General features: G+C 41.2%; 1 protein-coding gene across 1 annotated transcript in view; it reads right to left on the minus strand.

Moving 5' to 3' along the window:
* LOC6614535 overlaps nucleotides 1-5,144 on the minus strand; it is a 115,271-nt gene extending 110,127 nt beyond the window's left edge. Inside the window, exons 1-2 of the mRNA XM_002038930.2 lie at nucleotides 4,837-5,144; nucleotides 383-1,320 (exon numbers count right to left, since the gene is read on the minus strand). The gene's annotated coding sequence lies outside the window, so the exon portion shown is untranslated. The remainder of the gene's footprint in view (nucleotides 1-382; nucleotides 1,321-4,836) is intronic.
* Between the last annotated feature and the right edge of the window lie 1,501 nt (nucleotides 5,145-6,645).

Raw genomic sequence — 6,645 nt, forward strand, 5'->3', positions numbered from 1 at the left:
TTAGGATTTGGCGTATGGCTAAGAGGGCTTCTAAATGACTTGCAGACATTGCGGAGGATTGTAAGTGAAGGGCTTGCGTTGCGTATGGGTGATTTCTGCATGTTTTAAGGATGCGAAATAATGACTTTCACATATACATATGTACATATGTTAATACGTCTACTCTGCACTTAAATATATTTTGCAAATTATATTTTATATGAAAGCGTATAGGAAAGAGCTTTGGTGTACCAACCCCAATCTAGAACTTCTTCTACCATAACATTGCCTCTTAAATATCCAGACATAGCTGATAAAATAAATAAGAGACACACTGCAGAACCTTGAGCAACTTAATGGAGGAGACCGTGTGTGAATAGATAAGATGGAATCTTGCGCATACCTGTTGCTATTTCCGCATCGCTTCCTAGGGTGGGCCACACGGCGTATGCTTGATATTGGGGATACAGTGTAGGAACACTCACAGGCACTAGCACATAATATTTGTTAAGCCGGCACACACACACTCGCGACACTTAATTCCATCTTTAATTTCAATTTCTGGCACGCTTATATGTTTGCCCAGCTATTCGCAGGCACAGAGTCCGGCGACGGAGGCCCGAAAAAAATCCTTGGCGGTAATCATGCAATAAGCCGCACTTGTAGCACACACATACACACTCGTCCTGGGGTCAGGCGTCCTCCAGCGGACTCCTTTTCGGGGAGGTCCTGCCTCGCCTTTGTTGGCCAAAGGAAACAGCTTGAAATGCTATTAAAATATAATCTTCTGATAATCTGCACTTAATTTCGTGCGCTAGCCCAAAGCAGAGGAAAGACGTTTATGTGTCCTGGCCGTCAGCTGGCTCGTCCTTGTTGTTCGCCTTTCTTCTAGAGCTGGCTTAGTTGTTCCCCCAGTGAAATCTTTTAATTTTTTGCACTAAAATTTGTTCTCTCACTTCGTTACTCTGTTGTATTTCTGTTTTTATTTTTAGTGTAGCTATGTATTTTTCGTTCGCTTTGTTCACGTGGGACTCTGGATTTTTTCGAGCTTTGTGTAAGTTTCACGCTCCGCTGATTTTTAATGTTTTGCCGCACCCGTGCAACAAACTCGTTCATGTGCGTGGGTGTTGATTTCCTTTGCTGCTACCTTTCGATAGACCCGCACTCTATTTTTCTTCCGCACTCGTACTCGTCTATTGCCTTTTTTCGAATTTATCAAATTTTCCTCTGCTCTCCCTTCAGTTCTTTTCCTTTGGCCACCCTTCTCTCCTTTTTTTAATCAAATTTCCACTTGATTGGAGTGACGACAATTTAGTTGATTTCCGGTTGATGTTGATGCTTCTGTTGTGGCGTGGAAAGAGGAGGACGGAAACGGAAAGAGAAAAGAGAAGGAAAAATTGAATTAGTAAAATATATTTGGGAACTGAATATATGAAAAAGTTGTTCCTAAGCCTCTCCAGGGAAAAAGCTTTTCTTATACTCATTATTTTTGACCTTAACTTTTGTTAGAAATCTAAAAGACTTATAACGCAGCTAAAACTTATTTTAGTTATGCAAAAATCGAAGTGTCAGAAAATCACCTTTGCAAGCACTTAGCGGTTGCGACCAACAACGCTTATTCTCAATGGTTCCGATCCCTTTTCCCATAATGGCCATTTCATTTCCTTTTTAATTTAATTCCAAGCGCTTTACCAGTCGCATATTACTTAATTTCCCCCCGCGTTCGACTCTCAGTTCCTCGCACACCGCCCTCCATTTTCCCAAATGCTCATCCGCCTCTTCCGCTGATCCTCTTAGCAGGACATTGCCTGGTGTGTATGGAAACATTTGACAAACCCAAAATGCAACACCCACACACCCGCAAAAATGGGAAAATGTTTTCCATTTTCGCTGATTTCATTCCAAGTATTTTCTTCCTGCTGTCGCCTGCACGAAATTATAATTGTGCTCTCATCTCGTGTCTCACCGCAGACAGTAAAACATTTAATTTCCTCCTCGCGGATGCCGGCTTTAGAAAGAGACGGGGCACAGGCAGAGCGAAAGAGACGGCAGGCGAGGCCTGCTATAATTCCTTCCGGTTATTTTTGCCGCCAAATGGCGTTTCGTGTTTCTAATTCCTCGCAAAACCTATTTACTCTCCCTCTAAAAGTTGCAGCGTACCCCTCGTTGTTTGTCGCTTGGAGATTTACAAAATAAAAAAAAGAAGCCATAAAGAAAATTACAGAAAAATTAAATCACTTCGCCCCCATACATTCCTTAGTCTCTGCGAAATTTCTTTCATTTTTTTCCCATTTCTGTGTGCTTTTGGCATTTATGCTTCATTTATTTTTGATGGTTTTTTGCCAACGCAAAACGTAAATGGTTTATTTGGAAATTGCGCGACGCAAATATATTACGTGCACTTGTGTTCCTTTATGGCCTGGAATAACGTAAAATGTAATGGGGATTAAACAGGAACGTTGTGCTTAAATTCAATATTTACTTGGACATTTTCGAGGCGAGCAAGTAATACTGCGCACATATAAATCAATTGTCGTCTTTACTCCAATGAATTTATTAATGAATAATATTTTGAAATCAAAGTCAAACCACTGGCAATTAGTCGCACTTAAGTCTCAATCAAATAATAATTTCCCACTCAAACGGCTTGTGGATGGATAGGCGTATACACGTGTATTTTAAGGAGCTTACGTTTGTTTCATTAACGAGAATCGCACGCTTGATGAGTTGCACTTTGACTATATCATGTTGCACACAGTGTGCTTAAATATAATCGGAAAATGCTCGAATAAGCTATTGAGCTTTTTCTCTGGCAAATCAGCTAATGAGCCTCCATATTTCATTAGCCTTTAAGAGCCGGTGACATATTTTCGAGCGCGCTAATTAATTAAATTATATTAAATACCTGGGGGCCGGGAGGGGCCATAAAAAATACTGACAATAAAAACTCATCAACTGTCGCTTTATGATTTCGTGCTTTTAAAGCCGTCGCAGCTAAAGAGCTGCACAAACACAAAATGTTCGGAGTGTGCGGTCTCATTTTCGAACGCATTTTAATGAGGTTTCCACTGGAGAGGGGCTGTTGCTGCTGCACAGACTGTATTAATTAAAAAAGGGTTTCCATGAACTCTGCGCCCGGGCTAAAATGTCAACCAGGCGTTGACCCAGAAAGGCGAAAAACTGAAACTCTGGCGTGCGTTTAAGGCTCGCTTTAAGGTCCTTTTTTCTTCTTTGCAGAAAGTGTTACACGTGTCCTTCCTTGTGCATGTGTTTGTGTGTTTGTGCATGAGCTGATGGCCCCAGGCTTCGAGGAACACAATTTCAATTTGAGCAGTGTGGGGAAAATCGCCAACGGCCTTTTGCTTTCACTGCCTTGTAAGGCACACATAAAGAAACTTCTTTAGATATCCATTGTAATTTTTAGAGTTGACACTTTAAAGTTATCATTTTAGCAATGAAAACTATATATTACGATCGGTATACTTTTAAAATTTGATAATCTTAAGTTGCGTTTCGAATGGACACCTTATAAGTTATTTAGATATATATTGTAGAAGTGTTTTACGAACTCCAGCTACTTTCTCTCTGTGCAATTGCTTTAATTTCCGCATGAATGCAAAGCAAAGGTTTTTTGGCAGCACCAAAAAGGTTCGCCCTTCGCATGTTGACTTGTCTTGTGAGTCAGAGCCAGACTTGGGAGGCCATAACAATAACAGAAAACAAAGGGCGAACCGAGCCGCCCAGAAACCCGAGGCGCAATCTTTTGTGGTGTCTTCGCAGGCCGAGCAGAAGAAACCTTTTCAACTTGATTAATTTCCCACAATTTAAGTTGATGAGAGAGACGGTTCCCGAGAATTTTTAGAGGCCAGTTCAAATATCCTGGAGGGCGTCTGCTGTCTGCTGGCCATTTGTGATTTTGGGCCAGATGGCTTTGCGAATGTGTTGCGATTAGGTAAACGGACCTGCGACTTGATTTATCCCTGGAGATTGAATGGAAAATGAAGGTTCCTTCTTCCCAGAAAACTAAGCAATCTGGAATGCACATCAATTACAGCACACACAGAAATCGATGCAAATTTTGCAGCAAATAGTTTCTCATAAAATCCAATATCTTTGCTCAAACGTCAGGTTGTCCGGTTTCCCAAAACTAATTCGTATGACTTTCTCAACTTTTGCCGCTCACTGCCCCGTTTACCAAAAAATATATGAAACAAAAAGTTTCGTTTTCCTCACAAGTTTTCCTGCTTTTCCTCAATGATTTATTGGACGAAATGGTTTTTGTTTGCCAGTCAGTTCGTTTGTTTGTCTGTTTGTGTGCTGTTGTTTTGCGTCTTTCACTGGGCCAAAGGTAAAAGAACTTTGGAGAGTTTGAAATGTTGCCAATATGTTTTTATGGCCTTAGCTCGTATATAGAGCAAAAACTATGCCACCTATTCGGTTACTTGAAAATCGAACAGCATTCGGTGCCGCAGATAGATTCTTCACAATTTATCAGAATTCTGCACCGAAAACAGACAAATTATAGTTCGTATCTACGATTTGTGAGAATTATCACTTATTTATTTGCGTTGAAAATGGTTTGGTCATTTGTATTTTGGGTCTTGTTGTGTGAGTTATAGGTTAAAAAATTTGACACTTAAAGATTTGGCTGATAAGTAAATAACTTTGTTTGTTTCCAATTTTACTCAAAACATAAAAACCAATTTGGCTGGCTCGATTTGTATGCTGTTTTAGAATTCCAATTGTACGAAGTTTAGTATTTATTTGATCTTGGGGCTTTTTTTATGCAAAGGAATTAGGTATAATTCTTCTATTCAACGCTTTAACTTTTTTGAAACACAATTTAGCTGAGCTTACATTTTTGGCTTGTTTTATTGTTGAATATTTGTGTAACTTTTTCTTGGTATTTTTCTGCAGTTTGTGCACATTCCATTCGCTCTTGGCCTTGTTTATTCAATCCGTAACCCGTTACTCGCCACGCTTAACCGACTTTCAGTTGTTTACCCAACAACTTTAAGGTCCACCGGTTCGTTTTGGGCCTCCTTCAGTGCCACCGAAAATTGCTCATACGCACTGTTCACCCACTGACACACACAGACAACCGACCGAACGCGCTGCTCGTCTCTGGGATTTTTCGGTGAGCGTAGCAGCATCGAGCCGCCTCAGTGAACGGATGCTGGAGCTTGACTGAATCGACGTGGTTAACTAGCCAGCCTTTCGACGTTGGCCAGACCTACTACAACATCAGGCCAGAACCGACGAGGCCAGGACGAAAAAATCGGGGAGCGAACGAAGCAGCCCGGAGTGGCGGCAGAGATCCGAGGATGTTGGCAGCGAACTTCTGCCATTACAGCATCCCTGCGAGAGCTTTCTGGGGCGAGCTTTCGCTTAAGAGAGCCTGGCACCCGAAAGAGAAGTTCCGAGAGCTTTGAATCCACATTCAGCGCGCTGAAAAGGACATTACTAGGAGAGAGCTTTTCAAAGCTTTCGACTTGATTTTGTTTACTATTTTAAATGGTGTGGCTTAAAAACCAAATATTTAAAATCAATTCAGAAGTTTTGAGGTATTCGTTTACATTTTTAAATATGGCATCAAAATAATTAAGAATATTTAAAATATTAATAAATTTCAAACTTAAACATTATTTATATTCATACATCTTTTAAATGGGTAACCACAAATAGGTTTAAAATTTTAATTTTTGTATGGGAAAAGCTACCTAGTAATTAGTGAAGGCAGTCCATCTGACATTATGATCAACGTACATTGAAGAACAGAGAATACCTAATCACGGTTGGCTTGAAAGCCAATCAATGAACTCGAAGGCCGAAACTAGCAACGATTTGCTGGGCAAATGAAAAGCTGGCCTAAACGCTCAACTGTGGCCAATGTACAAATTTGTGCACATGGTTGACTGGCAGACAGCGCTAATTAAACCACACGGTTGGCAGCCATGGCGGCGAGCAGTGTCCAAAAACCAGGACATTAAAACTGATATAAGGCCCTGGAAAATCAAAGGAGCATGGCCAACATTCCCCAACACACACACACACAAGCCGGCGTTGTTTCAACTTGCAAGCCATTAACTGCTTTGTTTGCCCGAGGGTAGTGGCTGGGGAAAATGGCTGGAAAAATTGGGAGGTGGCACCTTCATTGTATAATGGAGGGACGCTGCCTAAATGCAGCCCCGTGTCCTGTAAGTGACACGTAGAGACAATCGAATTGTGATTTGCCAGCGGGCGGAAAGGTAAGGATCTGGGGCGCTCCGTGTCCATGGACCACTCTGTCAAAGTGGCAGGGCCATCCAGTAGCCGTCTGCTGCTCCACTTCCTTCGACTGCTTTTGGCCATTAAGTGGCGCACATGTTTGGCCCACGCCACTGTCCTTCACTTCACTTTACTCCACACCACTTTACTCCACGCAATTCGGAGCTGGCCAAATGTGTGGTATCCAACGCACAGGTGTCTCCAGTGTGGAGTATTTCATATCCGTTACGAACTCGTTCTTTATAACTGGGAAAATTCCCCTCAAGCGTACACTCTTGGTTCACCAATACCCTTTTTTCCACAAGTTGCACATCTTTATCATAATAACAGATTTATTATTATTTATTAATGTAAATATGTTACCATAAATTATATTAAATAATCAAAATTACTACATCA

Source organism: Drosophila sechellia, chromosome 2L (genome assembly GCF_004382195.2).
Source record: "Drosophila sechellia strain sech25 chromosome 2L, ASM438219v1, whole genome shotgun sequence".
Lineage (NCBI taxonomy): Eukaryota > Metazoa > Arthropoda > Insecta > Diptera > Drosophilidae > Drosophila > Drosophila sechellia.